Source organism: Mercenaria mercenaria, chromosome 17 (genome assembly GCF_021730395.1).
Source record: "Mercenaria mercenaria strain notata chromosome 17, MADL_Memer_1, whole genome shotgun sequence".
In the NCBI taxonomy this organism is placed as follows: domain Eukaryota; kingdom Metazoa; phylum Mollusca; class Bivalvia; order Venerida; family Veneridae; genus Mercenaria; species Mercenaria mercenaria.
Window position 1 is genome coordinate 22,403,228 of NC_069377.1, and position 24,640 is coordinate 22,427,867.

At 34.2% G+C, this 24,640-nt stretch overlaps 1 long non-coding RNA gene across 1 annotated transcript; it reads left to right on the top strand.

The window, feature by feature from the left end:
- The first annotated feature begins 6,035 nt into the window (after positions 1–6,035).
- Positions 6,036–8,819, top strand: LOC123537622 (uncharacterized). The gene is made up of 3 exons (XR_008368146.1): positions 6,036–7,445; positions 8,033–8,202; positions 8,495–8,819. It is a non-coding gene; the product is annotated as an uncharacterized LOC123537622 (long non-coding RNA).
- The last annotated feature ends 15,821 nt before the right edge of the window (positions 8,820–24,640 follow it).

Genomic DNA, 24,640 nt, shown 5'->3' on the forward strand with positions numbered 1-24,640 from the left:
GCAGACAGAACAAAATTAAGTAAACATGCGGAACCTCAGGTAAGATATAATTAATAACATATGCATATTTAATCAAGCCATTCCTTCTAATAAATTGTGTGATGAAAATCTATCTATAGTGGCAATACAATTCTTAATATGATGATAATTTAATGTAGGTTTACATATTGTTTAGTGGTCTTTTTGCCACACATGCGGATGAAAATCAAAACATTCGGTAAAACTACGGGGCAACCAACCACATTGTATATTCGTCTAAACAAAATACCTAATCCTAACAAACAAAAATATTTCGAAATTTCAATACTTCTGTTAACAAAGATGACGTCAAATAAAAATATCAAATAGTTAGCGATGTGTATTAAATCTGATTAATTTCAGAATAATAATTTATAAGTTTCATTAAAACAAACGAAGCTTAATGAAGTACGATTATTTACATTAAAATATATATTTTCATTCTAAACATAGAAGATACTCGTAAGTAGAATATGAGTATGACAAATGTTCGCGTGCAGTCCATTTTGTTATTGCACTGAAATTATTCAAAATAGAAATTGATGGATTTCACTTCACAATTTTAAAGTTGCCGTCCGCCCTGATGACTGTTAAACCTTGAATTGTGATAATTTTGATTGAATATTTGTCGGAGAAATGTAGACATTTGCTCAGCAGGACCAAAAATACTGTCATATTCTTTTCGAAGCACAACACTAGCCTGTCAACAACGTGGATTTAAATCAATAACATTAATTCTTCATTGTAAAGACGTATTCAAGCAAGCTTGTGGAAGTTCGGTGCCACTGACAATCTGGGGTAATCTTCAACCAATAAAGCTAGAATGTAAAAGTATAGCATATATTGTGTTGGTACTTTATCCCCTATAGTTTTACCCTCTTTCAAACAATATATAACTATTATTGATTATAACATTATTGTGTACTGAAATACATTGTTTTTATCCAAACTGTATATCCAGTTAAATGTCTGAATTTGTAGGTCAGTTTTACAACATATTGTGGGCGGTCTATAATTATTAAATATCATACTGTATTTGCGATAAAATATTTCAACTAAAATTGATTTTGTCTGAAAGCCATGAAAGTCCATAATGATTATCTATTATCAGTTTATCCTAAATACAGTAGTGAAATAAAAGACATTTTCCTTGATACAGAATTGCGATTTTGGCAAATCTATCTATTACAGTAACGAACTCTGACAAAATCTGTTTACACTAATCTTGCTTTATTTTAACAAACAACGATCGCGTTTTAATAAAATTAAGAACTATAAAATTTCGATGAACAAATGTAAATTTCTGTTCCTGAATAAATGTAAAAATTCCTCATATCTGATGCAAAATTTCCGAAATGGTAATGCCGTGGCTGTTTCTATTTACACCCAACCTTCCCGAAAATGTTTTCCTGTAGAAGTTTCTATTTCACACAACCGTCCCGAGTTCTTTGGCAGTTTACGTTACATCCAACTGTTCAATGTTGCCATCTTTTTCTTACAGATTTCAGTAACTATTACAATTGCTTTTAAATGTTGTGAGGCTGCTGTAAAAGGTCTCCCCTTACTAAGATTTGATTGTGTTTCACATTTTCTGTCATGGAGTCCCTTTTATGATTACAGATAATGAATATGTCTTCGATAAGTTCCGCCTAAGCCGGTGCTAGGGACGTTGTTTATGTTGAATATTTCATTACCACTCAACAACATATTTAATCAAACCGAGTCGTTATTATTTTCTTTTGTTGCGTTCTAAGCTATCAAAGATTCGTCTTACATCTTTTAATAGTCTGTTAATCCTGCTTTATGTACTCTTTGAAATTACATCAGCTTGAGAATAGGCTGAAAGTCATCGGCGGTAGTAAGAATAAAAAAATAGAAACAAGATAAACATGTGCACATTTATGCCGGCTGTAATTTTACTGCTTGGAATACTTACGTGAAATTTCGAATATAATATGTCGAAAAGAAATTCCCCAATATAAGTACAGGCAGCAGGCTTTGGCAAATATTGCACTACTTTGTCTTAGATTTCATCGGATATTGGCCGTCGGGACTGTCAGAAAGGTGTTATGCAATGTTTGTGCAAATGCAAATCGAGCAACATATTTGGCACGCTTTGTTTGTCTGTTAACTGCTTTCTAGGCCTTCATCCGATTACAAAATCACACTTTGTATTAGATTTGACTGTTTTTATTGCGAAAACGACATAACTTTTGCACTTCTTGTGTCAGGCGTAAGAGTACGTTGACGTTGCTAAACTGTTATGATCGCAACGCATTTATCAAGTGGCAACAGTACTTTCACCGATCTTGAAGTGTCAGTGAAAGAGTTCGTTCAAGCAGACGAAAGGTAACGACTGCACGTCAAGACAGGAACATTACGTTAACGCATCTATGTAACAAGTCTAAAACCGCTGTAAGACCCGCGTTTCAGTGCAGTATATCTAGACAAAGCGTTCTTACCAGTGTGTATGTGTGTGTTTGTGTGTGTGTGTGTGTCTGTGTGTGTGTGTGTGTGTGTGTGTGTGTTCGGGTTTAACGTCTTTTTCAACAATTTTTCAGTCATATAAACGACGGTGTCTACTTGTAGCAGTGAGCACCCTGCCCAACTTTATAGTGCTGCTTCACTGGAATATCACGCCGTAGACACGTGGCATGATACCCTACCCAGTCACATTATACTGACACCGGCTGACCAGTCCTAGCACTATCACCTTATGCTGGTACCATTTTTACGTCTTTGGTATGACGCGGCCCGGGATTGAACCCACGACCTCCCGCACCCGAAGTTTGAGCGCGAACACAAATCGAATACGGGTTAGGTGGTCATAAATAGGTCAGATTATTATTATTAATAGTAACATTTGGCGGTTCTGGGCTTAAGGTCATTTAAGTTGGATTCGTGCCAAATTGTGTTTTTTTTTTCAGGATCTTTTCTGGACTAACCAGATTCCAATCCGTGTCCCCCTGCTAAAGACAGTGTAACGTTCGTTGAACAAGGGAGATACAGAGGTGGCATGTAAAACAGAATAAAGTAACTTTTAGGCTTCATATTTTCTCAGATATGTTTCGTTTTACTGACAGTTACTACACAATGCTAAAACATAACTGCGCTTCGATGTAATACAAACAAAGATTGCATTTCTAAAAGTATTAGTAAAATATATCAACTCGTTTCTTTTTGTCTGGCAGGAGAGACAGTGGAAATATTTCGGCACAAAATGTGTTATTGATCATGACAGCCATTATTGTAAAAACTTTATTAATCGCCGCCCACGTGCTTCCTGAATTTTATGGATATGCAATATCAGCAGTTATATCAATATCGCATCACGCAAAGGCCATCCAGCTTCATTCATACACTTTTATCATACGTCTATACTATTCCTTGTAGACAATTTGGAAAGTCTTTTTTGATTAAGATATCCTTCCGGTGGCAATGATCTGTTCTAATAAGTAAATGCTACTTGTAAACCTACTTAGAAAATTGGGCAAGTCAAAATTATGGTCGTGTGCTTGATTTTTTTGCCAGACTGATTTGAAGATGTTGAACCTTGCACAAGTTTTCATAATGGGCGTCTAAGGGAAAATCACAATTTGGATAACTTTTTTGGTTATTGAATATTTTCTACAATGTAGATTTTTATGAAACCTCTCACAATCGTAAATAAACATATTTTCTATAATATGGTGAAATAAAATGAATAAGTTCCTGTGCTTGTTTTTGAGATATTTGCCTAAGACTAAGACATACTTAGATTGATTTTAAGACAATGTTTGGAATTATTCAACGTGTCAAACGTTTTAATCTCGTGCTTTATCTTTAGAAAGATATAAACGTTGCCATTTTAATACATTTACACACGGATTGCCACTAATGCCTTGGCCACAAAACCGTACGATGTCCGTACGGTTTTAAAAAATCGTACGAGTCCATAAATTTTAGAATACTTACAATCTCAGTACAATGGTAGCGTCTGGTCACAGTACCTACGAGTCCCATACGATCTTTAGAGGATGCAGTCATAGGACATTCGTGCGAACATCGCAGACTTGCAGGGAGCTCGGCCGTACCTCGTACGTTGCTCGCGAGTTCGTACGACGCTCGCACGGCACCCGTACGGTGACAAGAATTAATCAGTTCGGCGAGGTTTGAAAAATTTGCATTTACAATCGTAGGATATCCGTATGGACATCGCAGACAAGTCGGACGGAACTCGCAAGGAGTCCGGCCGTGCCTCATGCGATGTCCGTTAGCTCGTACGGCGCTCATACGGTGTCCCTGCCACAAGAATAAACTAGTTTTGCGACGTCTGAAAAAGTCGTTACGCCCTGCGAGCCCCGTGTGGACATCGCACGCTCTCCGTACGGTGTCCTTAATATCGTACGGACATCGTACATTGATCGTGCGAGTCTCCTACGATAGTCGTGCATCAGCAAGCTCGCAGTTTTCCAAATCCGTGCAATGCCCATACGAGCCTTTCCGGGGCCCGTGCGGTTCACGAGCGGGCTGCTCCTGACTTCTAAAATCTCTACAAGTCAGTAAAGGACTCAAGAGCTCGGCGAAACATTTTCACCGAGTTCCTGAGTCTTCTACGAGTTCAAAAAATCCGACGACAGTCGTACGAATCAACGATGTCCGTGCGGACGCCGGACGAGTTTGGCAAAATTCGACTGAAAACCTACTCGTACGGAGCTCATAGCGTTCTTGTGACCAGGGTATAATTCATAAAACGATTTTCATTTCCATATACGAAGTCCAGGCTTTTTTTGTATTTTATCAAGATAAATGACGTAATGCGATTACTTCCGGTTTATCAAATGCGCAGAACTACATTAACTATAATTTCTTTTGAAATGCATTTCGTAAGTGAACAGAAGCGTGACGAGTAAGTTATTGTCTCATACTTTAATTTCTTGGGAATAAAATACACAAAATAAAAGAACGCTGCCTCAGTCTCACAAGGCAAGTGTACAGCAGTCACTATGTATGTATGTGCACATTACTTAAATTTCCACAGTGCCAGAATGTCACAATATACGCCCGTCATAGCAAATTTCTTTACACTAGCACTTGTATTTACAAATAAAATTTTAATTCTGTGGTTGTGTAGTAATTATTGTAATTATTTTGTTTTCAATTAATCCTTACCAGGTAGAGATACCTTAAAATACACCTACAATTTGAAAGTAACATCCATGTTGTACAACAGATAAGTGGTCTTGTTTTTTCCCTACGGTCAGTTATAAAAAAGTTATAATATAAGTTATTATAGTAACAATAAAAATGAAGTTAATCTTAAAAAATAAATCATTAAAAAATTAAAGTCCATTAACAATCCTTACCAGGTAGAGATAGGTTAAAATACACCTCAAAATTGGATTTAACATGCATGTTGTACTACAGAAAAGTGGTATCGATTATTCCCCATGACCAGTAATAAAAAAATACAATATAGGCCATTTATAGCAACAACAAGGGAAGTAATTCTAAACTAGCGACCTGGTTTTTGCTCATGAAACTTCGTCTCATAATGGCGAACAATTGTGCCGAGTTCTTGTATCTGAACGTTGGTCTCTAAGTGTGACCTTGACCTTAGATCTATGGACCTAGTTCTTGAGCGTGACTCTCCGTCTTATGATGGTGAACATTTGTACCAAGTTACGTCGAAATTCCTCCATGCATGAAGAAGATATGCTCCGGACAAATTTTGTGGACGCCGGGGAATTCCCATGATACGTATAAAAATGCAAAGAATAAAGCAAAAACAGCATGAATAATCATACACATAAAGGAACAAAGTGCGACACCGCCTCAAAACGGTCACTTGCAATGATGATATGTGGTGCGCGCCAAATCTCACTCTTAATCCGAACTATGTTACTGAAGTTTCGCTTAAACCAACAACACAAAACAAAACAAAACAACCCAAACAAAAAAATAATTTAACAAACAATTAATTCTATATCAATTCTATACTAATTCTATACCGTTTAGTATACTATTACAGTATAGAATTAGTATAGCATTGTATTGTATACTATTTGACCGTCAATAGTATACTCCCTCATAAACAATGATGAGTATACCATTAGTATACTATTATACATTGTACCCTGCTTGTGTATATCATTAGTATACCATTGTACTTTGTAAACTATTGAGTATACCATTAGTATACCATTATACTTTATCCTGCAAGACTTTAGAAGAATCTGATCTTTTTCATACATATCCCTGGTAGATTATGTCACGGGAACAATTGTAGAAATAAACAATTATTTTTGGTCATCTCTGCTTTGTTTTATTACAGACAGAAATTTACAGCCTTCTGTAATTAAGGGGTTGCTAGGATATTTATTATTAATGTGGGGTCTGAGTGCATTCTCTTATAAGTTTTATAAGGATTAAGATGTTAAACTGTGGTGATTCAAATGGTTTTTAAAGAAAACTCATGCAGGTTTGATTTATTATCTTTTTAAAATTGTTATTATTAATCTTCTAATTAATGCAACAGTTTTTGTTGTTGTTGTTGTTGTTGTTGTTTTAGATTCATGCATCTTTCTTATTTTCTTACATTACAGCAGTAAATTTTGGAAACATTTACAGCAATGAAAATGTACTTTGACATTTTCATAAGATATTTTTCAATCAAAGAAGTATAAAATACTTTTTTTTTTAATATTATCTATGTTTAAATGTACAAGCTGCAGATCTCGAAATCTGACACCAGCTGACGTCGAGGTAAACACCCCGGATATCTGTAGGTTGTAGCCTAAACCTGCATGGGAAGAAGATTGTTCCAGCCGAAACATTTTCATGTAAAAGCATCAAATTACACTAAATCAAAACAAAATATTCATGTTTGAAAGGCTAATAAAATTATTTACAATATGTATTTTATTTGTTCTTTTATTGCCTTATTACCGGATTCATAATCTTGTTATCTAGCAGCAAATTGCGAGTACACATGTACGCTTGCAGAATGACTGGTAATAAAGTATAAACAATCGAGCTATAAATGTTAATGACTTCTTATCCAATCAGAAAGGGGGAATTTGAATGCCTTATAACTTGTGGCAATACAACACTTCTACGCAAAGAAGTAGTCCCCCTAAGTGTCACCTGTTTTTCTAAAAAATACGAAATTTTCAGACATGCCCCACATATCAATGCAAAATATACTTTCTTAACTTTAATTTAGTTCAAAACTTTTGTTTTGGAAACACTATTTACCGGGTCGCATCTGTTTCTGAAAATAGCAACTTTCGGAAAAACCCATAGGTCGCGCACGTTTTCAGGTCGGCCGCCATTTTGAAATTTGTGAAAACAATAGGACACACAATATCGTCAAAAATCAATATAACTGTTGATTAAAAAGCTTGGAAACGATTAAAAATGAAATGATTGTTTAATCATAACATTTGGTGAGTGTTTTAAGTTATTTGTTATCATTCAGAATTAAAAACCTTAGCGAGAAGTTTACAAATCTTTTGTAGCTTAACAGAGGGTACGAAAGATCGAAAATTATTACAGCGCCGGTAGCACAAAGAAAACGAGTTATTCTTTAGTTTAAACACAACTATTTGACTTTAATTCAAAATATTATTACATATTATATGTACCAATATATCATTTCTTCCGTCTGTATGCGAAATAATTAGCTACATTGCCCAATATTAGTCCGAAACATTTGACCGTTTCGTCCCCCATGGATTCGTACTTAGAGGATTGCTTTTAGATTTGAATTTACAAATGTAAACGATTGTTCAATAGTAGTTTTTGTATGTAGTTTTGATTGATATTTTTAACATCGTTTAATGTGTTACAACTTATGTAAAATAAAATCAGGAAAGTAGATTCCTCGGAAGCACTGTGAACAATGCAAACTGAAAATTACAGACTCGGTTGTATTATTTTCTATCATCTGATCATTTTAATCGGTGAGAGATGGCCTCATATTTATTTGAAAATAACAGCTGCATCAATTGTCTTATCTATCTGACTTTTGCAGATAAGACTGATCATCGATAAGTGACCTGACGGCCGACCGGACAATAAATTATCAAGTGCTGGTTTCATATTGGAGATGATTGCATGTACGGGCATTGGGCTGGGAAAATCAAACCCTGGCGATTAAAGACTGACTACCCTAAAACCCGATGAATGTGGAAGACCTGAAAGGTAAAAATAAATATTTTATATTACGTTTGATAAATTCAGGATTTTGTTTTTGTTGGTTTTACAATTTTTGAACATTGACTATGATGAATATTTACATTTTTTGCAATCCACTGAACTTCATGTGGAAGTAACGGCTAATTATCTTTAAGACCGATGACATAATGAGTATTTTGGTAATGTTGATTACAGTTACAGTGCAATTTTCTATTACCAGATTAAACATTTTACATTAAATTAAGACATATTATGATATTGTAAATGTGGCTGTTAGTTTGCTCTTTCAACTTTTCAGACTATGTGACAGTGTGGTGTAAAAAGAAGTATGGTGCAGCAAACTGATGCTAGGCGGAATCTGGCAATAACAGAAAGAATTGGATATATGTCAATAAGTTTGCCAAAAAAAAGAACAAATATTCGGTGAAAATGACTTCAGTGTATACTTCTCTAGTGTTAAATGGCAGTTGCATTTAATGGAATAATTCTTATTTTGAATTTTATATATATTTAGCAGATTAGAAAGCTTCAGAGGTATTTCTATCATTCGTTTCTAATTTGTCATGTTAAATCATATTCATGTTATTATTTTGAATTCTGTGAATTAAATAATTTACAAAGAATTCTCTGCTATGTATCATCTATTTATGTTTTGAGCTGAATACTTAAAGTGGCTTTTTTACTACTGTGAAATAACCTATTAACAGTATACAATTAGTATAGTATTAAGAGTATACAACTGGTATAGTATTTGCAGTATACAATTAGTATACTATTAACAGTATATAATTAGTATACTATTGACCATCCGTGGCAATCAATTTGCATATCATTACACAGTTTGATTAGTAATAGTATCTTGATAGTGGTTTGTTATAGTATACTATTAGCTCATTTGCATGTGAAATTTTTACTAATTCTATACTAATGGTATACTGTATACGATTAGTTGTTTGTTATAAGAGTTTGTTACCCTGTTTTTTTCGTTTGGGAACTGTTATTGCAAATGTCAGTTTGTATTTAGTTTTCTAAAATATACGGATCATGCAGAAGCTGTTTTCCTGAATCACTTTCTTTTATGTTTAACATCTCCATAAATGGGAGACTCTGTTACCTTAGCTCAAACCCTTTGAAAGTCTGTCAAAATATTGGCAAAATTCTTTCATATATAGGTATATGTTTCTCTTTAAGTTTGTGTACTGAAATTCATTGTTTATTTTGCGTTTTCCCTGTTTCTATGATTTGAGACAATATTCGTCGGTAAGAAAGTCTTCGCTTTAAAGTCCTTGGATGATTCATCAAGAGTTAATTTGCTAGAAAATAACAAGAAATACTTTTCATTCCTGAAGAAATTAATAAAATGAAAATCATAAATATGAGACAATATCATTTATACATTTATAGACGGCTTGCCGATCTCTTTCGTAGCGATGAGTTTTTGTACTCGATATTTGATTTATTATGTATTTGAGAGTCTGTTTCCTCTGAAGAAATTTTATCAATATTACAAGTTCTATTCTGTTCTTTTTAAGCGAAGATACATCAAGCAAACTACAATTAAACTGAACGACCGGCTGCAGAAATTCGTCGATCGGCCCGTCAGTCGGTTCCACCACATTAGACGTTGATTTACATCATCTTGGAATGTTATGTAATGAAAAATATTCAGATCTTTCTTTATATCGACTAGAAGTAAATATGTAGGCGTGAATGGCTTCTAAAAGATTATTCTATATATAATGTATTGTTTCTCATGTGTAGATATATCTATGCATTGACGCTAACATGATGAACATGTTATTATCTCTTTTTTATCAAATGTCTGAGGCAACGGTGCAATGTTTATAATTGATTCAAAATCAGGATTGTTCTCCATCTCATTTTTAAATTCAGTGACAATTTTACCTACATAAATTAATTCCATTAGCAATACGTAAAACGCTAGAACTTTACCGCAGCCACATGAAAGGGAATAATTTACGTTGAAATATAGGTCTGACAACAACATCTCACGCAATTTTACGAAAAAATATAAACATGAATGAATTTATGAAATACAAATATTACTTATAAATATTACTTATTAATCAGAATTACTAACAGGAGAATCATATTAATATTGTGTATTTCGCTAAAGAACAGAATTATTCTGAACTCGAGAATCCGTTGATCTGCACACATTTCCACGTTTAGGTACAAAAATGAAAAGGGAGAGCTCAAAGTCATCTGTGCAAAAGATTTGCATTGAAAGATTGTGACCATCTTTAATTTCAAATTCTAAACAATTTGTTGTATTTGGTGTCAGTTCGTCATGCTTAGCATTCATAGCATCAGTGTCTTCTGAGACTTCAGTAGTAAGAGATATCAGTCGACATGCAGCAGCAATTTTCTCTTGTTAGGAACTTAACTTTACTAACTATCACAACAGCAGTCAGTCTGCACGTGCTGTGTGGCGGCTGTTAAACGCCCCCCCCCCCTTCCACACACACACACACCTCCCGTATTTGAACACAGTGGTGTAATATTTTCAGGTATTTTGAGGTCATGGAGTCTACTCAGTTGTATAACAACGTCGGTTCTAGGACACATGAGCAGTATTGAGCTCTTCGTTATCTCTCATCAACAGACTAAAGTAAATTGAGTCTGTTATTATTTTTGCTTGCTTGCGTTCTATGCTTTCAAATAATATTCTTAAAGACTTTAATATACATAAATGCCGATTATCAAAAATTCATGTATAGAATATTCATATGTGTTTTAGATATGTACTGAAGTTTATAACTTCAAAAGTAACATGCTGTATATAGAAACTAAGGTATTTCAATTGTATAATAATACTAACATTGTGGTGAGTAATATTTAACAAACTATCTTTTTGATTAGAACTATTTGTGAAAGAAAAAAGATCATCAACTCAGTGCGGCGACGAATCTACTGAGATCTCTTGACGGTAGTGTATAAATTAGATTTGTCTGTATTTATTTGACTGCATGCTTTGTTGTGTGACTAAATCTGGGTATATCTAGCAATATTATTACACACTGAGGGATAATACAATTTGTTGTATCAACAATGGGAATGTGTCTGGTATCCATAAAAACCGATAATAGTTCTTTATCACCAATTTATTCTAAATATAGCATTGACGTAGAAGATTTTTGCTAGATAAAGAAAACTGCTTGGGAGATATTTAAACGTGCAAGCTTACAGATTTGTATCAAAATTGCTTATTGTTTATTCGTATAATGGTTTAATATTTATTTGGAAATAAATTGCCTTTCAATGGTGTATGATGTGAATAATATTGTGTACAATAAATTCAAACACAAAATAACAAGCAATCAAACAAACGACAACAGGTGACCACTTTGAAAGCGTACATGTCCCCATTCTGCTTCATTTGAATGGATAAAACTTTGGTCAAATCCATCCATGAACGACACAGACTTGACACGAAATTTGGATGAATATTCAAGAAAGGGAGATAATTCAAAACGTAAGATGATTAGAAAATGGTCAATGTACATTGCACTTTTAAGTCCCTTACTGGTTGAAAACTAGTTTCGGGGACTAAAGGATTGCGCTTTTTCGTCCGTTCGCAATTTCATGCCCTGTTCATAAGTCTGTCATTCATCAAGGGATTAATTTATATATATCTTTGCACAAATGCTCCCCATGATCAAACAACATGTCAAACTCAAGACCCAGACCTTAGGCTCAAAGGTCAAGGTCAAATCTGGAGGTTAAAGATCAACAGAGCATTTTTCCTGTCCGGTCTGTAACCAAACAATACATGAAGGGATTTTGATATTACATGGCACAAATGTTACCCATAATAAGACAGTGTGTCATGCACAACTATCAGGCCCCTAGCTTAAAGGTCAAGGCCACACTTGGCAGTTATGAGTAACACTCAGTACCCTAGCTCAAAGGGCAAGGTCACACTTTCAAAGGTCAATAGGTTTTTTCCAGTTCTGTCCATAATTTTTTTCATGCAAAACATGATTTGAATATTAGTGGCACAAATATTCCATTGGATGAGATGACATGCCATGTTTCAAACCTGAACGTTTAGCTTAAAGGTCAAGTTATAACTTGGAGGTCAAAGGCCAAGAGGGCTTTGTTCCTTTCCAGTTTGTAACTCAACAATACTTAAAGGGTTTTTTTATATTTCTTGGCACAAATGTATCGTATAATTAGACATGTCATTCGCAACACCCATACCCTTAGCTCAAAGGTCAAGGTCACATTTGGAGGTCAAAGGTCAATAGGGTGTTTTGCTGTATGGCCAAGTCTGTCACCCATGAAGGGACTTTAATTGACAAAAATGTCACCCATAATGAGACAATGTGCCATGAGCAATACGTAGACCCCTAGCTCAAAGGTCAAGTTCACACTTGAAGGTCAAAAGTCAACATTGATCTTTTCCTGTCCAGTCTGTAAAATATTTAGGAGTGTATCATATGGACCCAATTAAAAAATGTGTTGGTGTATTTCTTTTTCAGAATTACTTCCCTTTAATGTGGTTCCTTACATTTTTCTCATATTTTCCCATCATATTCAAAATGAAATGTAGCTATCAATAATGTAGTTATCGAAACTGAAGTTAAATACTCTTTTATATCTATAAATGTTATAAGCAATCAACAACTGTAGATTTTTGTATGTGCAAATTTTAGACCAAATTTTTAGTTAAAACACATTATATATATACTACAATATTGTTTATATCATTGGCATACATTGCGGTAGAGAAAATCAGTTGCCTTTCAGTAGGGGACTTTGCAATGCATGACAATACTTCATTCACTTATTTAAATATCCTCTGTGATTGTGTGCATTTTGCATACATTCCCTACTGTTGTATTATAATTATGGCCTGGACAACCACATTATATAAAAGGGGATGGCTCAAAAAAAAAGAAGGGTAGGATGACCGTAACGGCCATGAAATCTGGATGGACATTCAATGAAGGGAGATAAAGTAAGACGGTTAGATTACGGTCAAATACACTACATTTTCTCTAAGTGTCCCCTGTCTTTCTCTATGTTTACATCCCCTTTAGTAGTTTTAGAGCTATGCTTCAATATAGAAAGATTAGTAAAAAAAGAAGAAGGGTAGAGTTATGCTTTTAGCACTTGACATATCATCATGTCGTGCTGATCATAGGTGCTAAGTTATTTTTATTATTTCATGAATGGCAAAGTTACAGACTGGACAGGAATTCGGATGGACATTCAATAAAGAGGGATAACTTAAAAGGTAAGAGGCAATGGTTTAAGGTTCTGCACGTGGCATATTGTCAGTTATGCGATGTTTTATTTCGAAATCTGTCCATAATCGATCGTTTTACAGACCAGAAATCAAATTGGAATACATATTCAATAAAATGTAACAATTAAAGAAAGACGGGTAGCTTTATGGCTCCTGCACGCGACACATTGTCATGTCAAGTCTTGTAAAAACAAATCCAGTAATGACAAAATTTAATATACTGAAAGGACACGAATTCGGGACTGTATGTTGTTTAAAAGCGTTTTACCATATCCTATGATCGTAATGGTTGACCTTAGAAGCCGTAATAAAATCATAAATGACGTCGTGAGGTGTGTAGAACATATATGTCCTTATAGGACTGACAAACTTTTCTTATCACAAACAGTTACGACAGTCATACTGTTTCTAACGTAGTACGAACAAGGAAACCACATCTAAAGATACCAACTCGCTTCTTTCAGCCTGGAAGAAGATTAAGTGGTTATAATTCGGCACACAGCTTGTTATCGAATATGGCAGTTATCTAGAGACTTAACTAGGCCTTCTTTACACAATGGAAATAATTTGTTTAGAGAGTGAAATGGTTGAGCGAACACCGTTTTTCACTTGTTAAATCAATGTAATGGAGAGGTAAGCTATCTATGTAACCTGCTACGTAAGATAACACAGTCATTCATCTTACAGTCTTAATATTGTTTTCTTTGATTTTCTCATATTTCTAGATATTTTACAGATACTTTGACGCATATATATGGGTAGCAGAGATTGTTCTCTTTCAGCAATAGCTAAATCAACATTTTTACCTTGTGAAATTCTGTGGGTTTTAACTTTAAGGAAAAACCGTTCTTTGTTCACAAAAAATGTCATACTTTTCCCCAGGGCATTATATGATTTGATCTTTACATAATTTTCTTTTCACACTTCTGACCTTGCAGTAATTATGCATGATTTTTTTCATGCCTAGAGGTAAAAAGTGCATGGTTTGCATGAGCCTCTATTACATAGTCAAGCCTACAATTACGTCTAAGCGGAGTTGTCTCCATTTATTTACAAATATTTTACATGGGCTCATTTTTTTCAGCTAAAAAAGACTTTTATTCCAAAAAATATATTGCAAATACTTTTTCATGCTGTATACTTTCAAAAATTGAAGGAGTTAGCTACACATATATCTAAAATAGGTAGTGCCTAATTGAAGTTTGTATTTTCAGATCCAATGCCTAAGTTATCCTTGTAAAATTTTATTAAACCCGCCCACTAGTTTTGTTGTTGTTGTTATGTCGCACCGACACAATTATAGGTCATATGGGGACTTTTCAGCTTTGATGGCGGAGGCAGACCCCAGGTGCCCCTCCTTGCATTATTTCGTCACGAGCGGGCACCTGGGTAGAATTAACTACCTTTCGTAAGTCAGCTGGATGGCTTCCTCACATGAAGAATTCAACGCCCCGACTGAGGCGAGAACCCACATCAGTGAGGGGCAAGTGGATTGAAGATAGTGACCTTAACCACTCGGCAACGGAAGCCCATCCGCCCACTAGTTATTGTCATTTTTCGGATATAAGATGTAAGCGGGTATATCAAAATCGCATCACGCAAAGCCTGCCCAGCTTTATTCATACACACATAATTATGTTGTGTCTATAAATGCCTTTGCAGACAGTTTACAATATTTTGTCTGTGTTAAGCGACATGTGATTACATCCTGTCATTCTTGTTTTCGTAAGTACTTCTTGTTAATATGCACAACCACCTTTTTTCCAGAAAAACACCAGAAAATGGTTCGGAAAAATAACTTTATTGTCATTCATTAATTTCCTCATTGTAGATATCAGGATAATGAACCTTTAACCGTTTGATCAATCAGGAAGATCTGGAACCGACATACTTATGACATCGTAATTGAAATTTCGTTTCTTGAATCCGTTTGGTGTAAAAAAAGTCTGAACAAGAGTGCCAGAATGTCAAATTATAAGCCCGTCATAACAAATTTCTTTACACTAAAAATGTATTTGCAAATGGAATTTTAATTCTGTGGTTGTGTAGTAATTCTTGTAATTATTTTGTTTTTCCAAGTCCTATAAAAACACCTTACCAGGTAGAGATATCTTAAAATACACCTAAAATTTTAAAGTAACATCTATGTTGTACCACAGAAAAGCTGTCTTGGTTTTTCCATACGGTTAATCATAAAAAAGTTACAATATAGGTTGTTTATAGTAACAACAAAGGGAAGTTAATGTAAAACAAATAAAAATAAAATAAAATTATAAATCCTTACCAGGTACAGATAGGTCAAAATACACACCGAAATTGAATATTACATATAATTTTATGTTGTACTACAGAAAAGTAGTCTCGATTTTCCGTACGACCAGTAATAAAATATAAGCTACTTATAGTAATAACAAAGGGAAGTAATTCTACACTAGGGACCTGGTTCTTGTGCGTGACACTTCAACTCATGGTGATGAACATTTGTGCCAGGTTATATCAAAATCCCTTCATGCATGAAGAAGAAATGCTCCGGACAATGTTGTCATTGAATTTGACGTTTGACCTCTAAGTGTGAACTTGACCTTAGAACTATGGACCTTATTCTTTTGCCTGACACTCCCTCTGATGATGGTGCACAATAGTGCCAAATTACATCAAAACCCCTTCATGCATAAAAAAGAAATGCTCCGGACAGAGTCATTATTGAATTTCACCTTTGACCTCTAAGTGTGACATTGACATTAGACCTAGGGACATAATTCTCACACATGACACTCCTTCTCATGATGGTAAATATTTGTAACAAGTTACATCAAAATCCCTCCATGCATGAAGAAGATATGCTCCGGACAAAGTTTGTTTACGCCGCCCGCCAGGGGTATGAAAATACATGTACTATAAATTGTCTATTTTTCTAGGAAATATATAGGATAAATTAAAGACTTGGTATCAGTGTGCTTTATGTGCATTGTTTTCAAATTAGACTAAATAAGTCGTTGTTATGTGTATTTAAATCACATGCAATATCCTATTAAAATCCGCAAAGATTATTTGAAATTATTCCTAAAATTGATCAAGCGTGGGACTTTGATTAAAATGTCATGATCCTTTATTAATTATTTAATAAGTTAATTACTAAAACATTTACAGATTGACCACGAATAAGTTTATCACCAGTGAACGGCCCACACCACAACCGACATGAAAAGTTCTGTTCAAACTATATTATCAAAACGTATCATAACTGTATGCGAATTTAAAATCATTTCTATTTACACTAGAAGTGCATTTTTTCAAGTTTGTTGTTATCGTTTTTCGTGTCTGTTTCATGCCACAATACTGTTTTGGTATTCAATTATCATGGTTAAGTTAAAAAGACTACGTTTCAGATATTTTTATCAATTATAATTGATCAGTTTTATCTCCTGTTTTAGGAAAATGCTTTTTATGCATATTAAGGTCTATTTTTACTGTTTAAGTCCTCGCATTGATCAGTTTGCTTCAGACGTTTGATTGACACTCAAGAGATGAGCTTCGATTTTAAGCTCTTGGATGATTTATCAAGAATCTATTTACTGACAAATATCAAGAATTACATTTCATTCAATAAGAAATGAATTGAAAGAAAAAGCCAAACATAGAGTTATGAATGTAAGACAGTATCATTAATAAATTTGTAGACTGATTCCATTTGCCGATCCCTTTCACAGAAATGAGTTTTAGTAATCAATATTAGATTGTGTCTTAGAGTCAGTTTGCTAAGAAGAGATTTTTTAGTTATGTTATCTTCGAGAATAACCAGCGAAAATGAAGAGAAAAAAACCCTTATTTCGTTACGGCGATATGAAGCTATTTCGCAATTGTTAAGAATTACATGCAGATGGGCCCTTTTTAGACGACCATAATCTTGCTCCATTTTGTTCGGCTCAATCTTCCCTCACTAGTTGCAAAACATTTCTCTAGGGCATCTTATTGTTACACGTAGACAGAATGATTTTAAAGTAAATCCAGATAATCTTGACAATTAGTTATTGCTCTTATATCTGATAACGTGAAACCCTGTCCGAAGAGCTAATATTTATCTAACAACATCGATAAATATATATTCAAACAGCTCCGAGCTGTCAGATACCGTTTAAAGCTTAAATAGCGACTAAACGTGAATACAAACAGTCACGTCGAAGAGGCTACTGACACCCCATTAAGAAAATTTGCCTCTACTTATTTCAAGTGTACAAATGTCTTTTTTAATGACTAGATCTAGGGCCATCTCTCAGTTTTATAATGCACTGAATGGCAATATAATGTGCTGCAACAAATATGGGTTTTGTAAAAGACCGATAATAATTATCAGTTTATACTACACATAGCCGGTCACCGTGGCCCAGTGGTTAAGCCGTCCGCCTCGGAATCGGGAGGCCGAAGGTTCGAGCCCCATGGGGATCGTTCGTCCGGGGGATGTTTGTCATGGGACTCGTTCCGAAATGGCCGGTTCGTGAGCTGCGAGCTAGTTAAATTAATGGTTACCGACTTCTATCCGCCTGGCGCCTGGCATAGTGGTAGGAGTTGGGAGGTAATTGGTACGCACAATAAAGGTGTCTCATAAGCCAAATTGGCTGGCCCTTTCAGTAGGGGTGACACTATAATAAACAAGACCTTTACCTTTTTTTATAGGAATTAAGTAGAAGATATTTTCTCCATTAGGAAGGCAGAACAGGAGAAATATCTGAATATGACGGCTATGTTTAAAGACTTTACACGAGAAAAGTAATAAAAGAGTTATTTTCTTTTCTTTCTTATATCAAGTGATATCGCATTTAATTATTTCAAAGTATGTTATCCAAATAACAATTTATACCTTATACAGTAATACAAAAGAGAAAATAAGAGTTATAATAGATTAACTTGAAAATACAACTTTTTATGTATACTTCCTTAGACCCCGTTGTTTATTTTCATCTTTATTTGGTTCCGCTAAATGTTTAACTTGTAGATCACATGTGATGCAGTTTTCCTTAATGTAAGGTAAACAAATAACTTGAATATAATTATATCGGTCATAAGAAGAACACTTGGAAAGCAACAAAGTACGAAAATAACATCCTTGGAGTCTATCAAATGGCAACAACTCTTTCGCCCATAAACTTAAGCAGAACATTAAAATCTGTTTACCAAACTGAGTTAAATCCTTGGTTGTCGCAAAAACAAGAACTTTGCTATTATTTTCTGCTAATATGTATGAGTCATGGATTATAGTATCAATACTGACATTTAGTGAACATCTACATCTACGGAGATACTCCCAACAATCAATCTCTGATCATAACTGGGAGGTCGGGGCAGTTGTTAAAAGAATGTTGCTATGTTGCATGATACATGATATTTATGTTGTTAAAAGAGTAAGAGCAGTAATAAATACAGCTTGTTAAAAATAAAAACAGGATGATGACATTAGTACATATACGAATCTAGGTCAGATGTGAAGCACTGAAGGTTCACACTGTCCTTGATGTTATAAGGTAAGGCATTCCAGTATCTGATTGTGCGGGGAAAGAAGGAGTTCATATGATATTGTGTTCTTGAAGATGGAATGATAAAGTTTAAATTTCTAGAGGTTGTCAGGTGGTTATGACCTACAGAGACGGGGTTGTGTGATATTTTATACCACATAATTAAAGATGCATGTATTCTTCTTTGTTCTAATGTCTGCCATTTAAGAGTTTTAAGCATTGATGTTACGCTGCTTTGGTATGAGTAGTCATTCATAACATATCTGGCTGCGGCTCTTTGTACCTTTTCTATCTCATATGTTAAGTTTTTCTGCCATGGATGCCACATGGTGTTACAGAATTCTAGTTGTGGGCGAACGTATGTTTTGTAGGCAGTTTCTTTGATATTACGGTTATTACATTGTACATTTCTTTTTTTATAAATCTGAGGGTGTTACTAGCTTTTGAAGATGTAAATTCAATATGTTTCTTCCAACTAAAGTCATCACTAATATTAATCCCAAGATATTTAGCATTTTCTGTGGTTTTTAGTTCTTGATTATGTAATTTATATGGAAAGATGATATTTTTTCATCTTTTTAGAGATTCTTACGATTTCGCATTTATCAGGATTAAATTTCATAGACCTTTTACGTTCCCATTCTTCTAATTTGAATTTGACATAAAAAGGATAATAAAGTAATTATATAATACGACCTTGCAAATAGACTAAATGTAAGGATGACAGCCTATTGACTTCATTATATTAGATAAGACCTGCTTTCACATGTGCAAGAACGTTTCAATGGTCATCATTAAAGATTAAAAACATTCAAAAATAAAATAAGGAATTTGTGTTTGTACCGCAAATGGAGTAATATAATTTCAATATTACGTTGTTTATTTCTACATTTCTGACAATTAGACCGTTACATTTTTTTATGCTGAAATTTTGTTATTAATTCATAACATACAAATCCTAGCTAAACAAATACAAAACGTCAACATGAAAAGCCACGTTGAAAGAATAAAATGTCCTAAGACCAAATCCCTACATCAGTGTATAAATGAAGGTAAATATTATTGCAATACACATACAATTCATTATACAAAACAAAACATAAAGACAATGAGAAAAAACACAAAGTCTAACCAGCTGAACAGGAAGGTCAGAGACAAAACACCATAACCGCGAAGTATCAAAGCAACACATTTCATTTAAGGACCGCTTATCACTGAGTCTTCCACCGATCCCACAGAACACAGTCAACGAAAATCGCAACATCAAACTGTAAAAATAGAGTGAAAAAAAGAGAGGAACAAACAACATGCAGTGTGTCTGAAAATAATCATGTCACAGCCACTTATAATACAATATATAATGTATTAGAATTTGAAATTTGCCATGACTCAGAATCGCACAAAAATTGTAAATAGCATATCAATAAAATGCATTTTTGTAAATATGCTTTGTCGCAGAATTGTCTTTAAGTTAAAACTATATCCAAATTACGATAGTAAAATATTTAAATAATAATAAAAAAATTACATGCCTTCAATTTTTGCGTTTACGTTATTTCCTTCCATCTAATAACGTTAATATTTCATTCACAGTAACATTTGACGCCTTGATAGAGTATAAAGATAAATCATTGCACATCCTTTAGACGAAGAGTAACAAACAGAGTCTAGATAGAATAGATCATGTCTAATTTTGTCGACATATTTGTTTGCGTACTGCCAAATGGGACTTTAAAAAACATTAGCGTTGGCGGGCCATTTGTTAATTGATTCTATAAAGAAATAGACTCATAGCTTGCCAGCGGGTATCACTTGTCCTTTGAAAAAATAAAACGGACAGTTTGTAAAGCATATTGGATAATGTTTACTTACTACATTCAATGCTTCCAATTTATCTTCAAATAGATTTATATAAGTATAGGTTATAAGTTAAATACAACAGTTGTAAGATATGAATATAGAGCGAGCGTTAGCGAAGCGAGAAACTAATATCTTAAAACTGCTGTATTCAACTTATAACCGGCTTGCATATAGCTCCTACTCAGAGTTATTTGGCGGAGTCTATTAAATCGTAACCTCTAACAATTAAATTTAATAGCTATAGTTGATGTGACACCTGTATGTGAAATAGAATGGCCAGATTTGAACGAAATGGAGCAATTCCATTGGCAGAGCAATTTGGGCGAACTGTAATTATTATTATTATAGCAACCAATCGTCAAACGTGTTTCAACTCTGCATTATTATTTTTTCACTCTTTAGCCGATACTTTGGAGTCGTGAGAGGTATTTTTATTACTTCACGAAGAAACCTACACTAAATGTAACGTCTGTTATTCACGGGTGAAATGCATTTTGATTTTAAATGTCAAACAAACTTCGCTCTTTTTATATCCATTTGATTTTATAAACTTTTACCTATATCGCCCATAAAACATCATCCGCACATAGCATCATGCCGTCAAGTACAATATCATGATGAAACACTGTTAATATTGGAAAAATGTGAAAAAAAATTATGGCACTTATAAATTTCGTTAATGGTAACAGCGAATGCCGAAATCACATACGGAGAATTAGCCTGTGTTCTGACACGGGAGAGAACACCTAATTCTGTTTAAATTTCTCTTTTCTTCTCAAAACAAAAAGGTTTTCAGCAGTGAATCCTTAGATAGATCTTTAATCAGGTCAAGGTAAAACAGCTGATAATGTATGTTGTTTCATGTGGGTCACAACGTTGTTTATGAAAGAGTAGTTGACTTATGAATACGACTTACTAGTTTTCAAGAAAACATATTACATAATACTACTGCTATTCCAGATTTATATATTTAATATATAACATATGTACCTTTACATACTTTTTATACATTAATTACACTGATAAGCAGAATATATTTAATTTATTTCTTGATTGTAATGGAAGATTAAAGGAAATTCGGATCTTTCTGTTTTTACAAGCATGATTAAAACTAGCTAGATTAAATTTAAACACGAAACTGAATCTCAGCTCAGACATGTGCTGACCACTTGTTATCTAAATGCGAACGAAGGTATTTGTCCATAGGTGAGTTTATTGCAGTTGCCATACTTGTGATGGTCAGTTAACAGTTTATCATAAGATATTAGCCACAAGCCCTGGTTAGATTTTACCAAACTAGATAATTACAGCAAAGAAAGATCAATAAAATCTGTAAATAAGATCCTTTGGAAGCAATGAATGCAACCATGAAGAATAATAGCAGACTCGGTTTGACTGAGCCTGTTATGAGAGGTAATGAAATGTGCTACACCTCTCAGGCCCCCCCCCCCCCCCCCCCCCCCCACCAAACACACACACACACACACACACCTGCCCCCATAGTACCGGCTTTTAAAACGGAGCTCTATTACACATATGTTGCATGGACTCCAGGATTCAAAAGGGCCAGAAAATATAACAACACTGAATCCAAGTACGGGGTGACTTTTTACAGCCGCGTCAAGGCACTTACATATTGCAGTAAGAATATGTAGTACATGCAGAAATGATTAATAAAGATGAAATTATATTATTGGTAGACAGACTAACGGACAATACATAGTTTGCCACCTACCTTCTGTCTTGATAAGAAAAGAGCACTATTGCCTTTAGACAGAACACAAAATTCACATCATCATATATTAAGTTCATTACTGTATGGTTTGTTCATATAAATACAGTTTTTCTTTCATTTCGGCCATCGTTACTTGTTACTATTAACATAAGTTAAGTTTGTATAAAGGACGTCATAACATTATGTATCCCACAACTGCCTGCTTCATCAAATAGGGCGCCGAATGGAAACCAAATCATCGATAAGCTGTCGAAACGAAGAACGTTAAAAGATAATTGAAAATCATTCTCTTTGCACACTGACTCACACGTTATGACAGACACCACCAGGAGAATAAATATGAAATACAGAATACCATGCGGACCTCAAATTGCGCTAAGCTGTGTATATATATTCATAGTAATTTATTAACAATCTAGCTAGAATGAGAGACGTAGACACGTCTGGTCATTTTCAAGATTGTCAGAAATATTAATTCTCTCTCATATGTAACAACTTAATGAAAAAGAATTAGACTATGAGTCATTATCACCTATTTTCGAAAATAACTATAGTTCTGTGAAAAACAGGATCCAGTGAAAACCGTAACCCTCTGAAAATTTTCCTAAGTGTTTCTGCTATACATTCAATTAAAAGAAGTACTCTGAATACCGGAAACGCTAAATTCCGAAAACCGGACGATTTTTATTAGCCGCATACGAATATCTAGTATATAAAATATCCTGTGAATGTCAAAGTTGTATGTTTATTGTCACTTTGATTTTCTATATATTATCTCAAGCAGTTGACATATTTTTGATCACAAATGTTACCTAACCAGACATTAAAGACACTTATCTGTGTGTTTAAGTTCTGTATTTTAGTTATTAAAAGAAAAATGGTCCGCTTTTTAGAGTTTTTACTGTAATAATAAAGATCATTCCAACAATTTCCAGTCTCGCCTTCACATATGACAGTACAGTAATAAACCTTCGTTGGTAATTGATAAAATTCAAATTTCTAACTTCCTACATTCTATATGTAATTTCACATATATACATATATGAAAAATACTTTTTGAGAAATCTATAAAGTGTTTAGCAATAACAAGTAATTATATATCAACGGCTTTTCGCATGGGATGAGCGTAGAGAGGATTTAGCTCGTAATAATTATAATTTTATTATTAATGGATTTTCCCTTTAAATAATTATTAGTCAGTGGACCTAAATTGCAAACTTCAAGTAGCCACTAATTATTTTAGATATATATTTTTATCAAATTAATCAGTTTCAGATTGAGTTTTCAGTTTCATATAATTAACTGTAGTCAACTGCATCAAAAGTGCACTGTCTGAACAAAATACTTTAAATATAATTTTCTGAAAAAGAGCTACAATGTATTTGAATCGGAGAAAAATGCTCCTGGGTCTTATGTTTTAGAAAAATGGAGACAACTCTGCTAAAACTTTACTGTAGGCTTCACTGGCACCAGACCAGAAAGAAAATGCCTCTTAACATGTTATACCCTACCCCTAGGTATTCTATAAGAACCATGGTCATGAATGGGAAAATGCACTAACCCATTTCAAGCACACGTTTCTCACATAAAACGCGCAGATTGGTACCAAGCTTATTGAACAAGCGGTAATTTATCTTCCTTCGTGCACCAGTCACACCGTCTCACTATTTCATACTGCAGAATTACTTCATACATTTTATGCTTTCGTCAACGTTACTGAAAAATCTTGCGTGAACTTCCCTAATGAACATCCGATCTAGAGGTCACAGCGATGTGCACATGTTAGGCGGAATGTAAACAAACAAAATCAGAATGCAAAATATTCACAGTTATAGAATAAAACTCAAAATGGTGAATGGAATTCATCTTAGAAAGGATTTTGAATTTGAAGTTATACATTGGTAAACATCTGTTTTGTTTATTTTATTCACATTGCACGTTTATGCTGCATATACACATATTAGCAAACACGTGTAGTTAAATGACGACTGATCTACATTTTCACATCAACCAATCAGAAACGTTTTGTTATCTAGACCGGAACTTCAAACTTCAACATGGAAG